General features: G+C 53.3%; 2 protein-coding genes across 11 annotated transcripts in view; one reads left to right on the top strand and one right to left on the bottom strand.

The window, feature by feature from the left end:
* spo11 (SPO11 initiator of meiotic double stranded breaks) overlaps positions 1-915 on the top strand; it is a 27,321-nt gene that overhangs the window by 8,622 nt on the left and 17,784 nt on the right. For all 10 annotated transcript variants that reach the window (XM_025059011.1, XM_025059007.1, XM_025059006.1 and 7 more), the window contains one exon: positions 673-744. The gene's annotated coding sequence lies outside the window, so the exon portion shown is untranslated. The remainder of the gene's footprint in view (positions 1-672; positions 745-915) is intronic.
* bmp7b (bone morphogenetic protein 7b) overlaps positions 1-915 on the bottom strand; it is a 17,698-nt gene that overhangs the window by 12,207 nt on the left and 4,576 nt on the right.

The following is a 915-nucleotide window of genomic DNA, read 5'->3' as shown; positions in this document are numbered from 1 at the left end:
AGGGAGCGGGGGCGGGGGGCAGACGTGACAGCATGGGTCGAGACGAGGCGACTCGTCAGACTGTGAAGAGAGATGAGGTTTCAGTGCACAGCTGCTCTGGCCTGCAGACAGAGGGAAACATCTGTATTAACCTCAGCACCACAGGCCGCGCTCTGAGGGGAGGAATGCAGGGAGCGAGGGCGGGGGAGAATGCACAGAAGATAGGGGGATTTTTTTAATGCAGGACACTGGGGCTATTCACTTGAACAAAACACCGTCGTCTTTGGAAGCAGGGCCGCGACCATGTGACGTGGCTGCAGCGTGACACCGCCGTTTGTCAGCGCGCAGCTGCGCGACGCGGCTGTCGTCGGGATATCCGTACCAGCTGAAAGTACCAGCGTTTGTGCACAAAATAAAACAAACGTCCTTAAAGTGCATGGGATTATCACACACTCCGGCAGAGGGCGCTATAAACAGCCTGACCTCAGAGTGTATCAGGAAAGACGCTGACAACGTGACACCACAGTTGACCAAGGCTTTGGTGCAGTGGGCAATAGAGCAGGCGTGTGAGTGCTGATCTCAGGTGCAGGATTTGAACCTATGACAAATATGTGTTGTACAAAGTGACTGTCCAGTGTGTGTGTGTGTGTGTTTCTGACCCTCTCTCTTCTCCCTGTTCTCCTCCACCCTCAGCACCAGGCAGGACCAGCCAGTGGACTCACATGAATAATGGAGCGCCAGGTGCTGCCCCCTCAGGTCACTGAGGTAACGTACAGTGTAATTACCCACCATTGCACAGCGTCCATATATGGTCATAAGCCTCCCTCCAACCACCACAGCTTCAACTCATTAAATATAAGTTGAGACAGAAGAGACTTTTATAGTTGATGGTTAACAATGACTGGAACAGTGAGCTGCTGAAACCTGGGGGACGGG

The sequence above is a fragment of the Cynoglossus semilaevis genome, chromosome 10 (assembly GCF_000523025.1).
Source record: "Cynoglossus semilaevis isolate Cse_v1.0 chromosome 10, Cse_v1.0, whole genome shotgun sequence".
Classification (NCBI taxonomy): domain Eukaryota; kingdom Metazoa; phylum Chordata; class Actinopteri; order Pleuronectiformes; family Cynoglossidae; genus Cynoglossus; species Cynoglossus semilaevis.
Note: the sequence above shows the minus strand (reverse complement) of the source record. Positions and strands in the feature narration are given on the sequence as shown.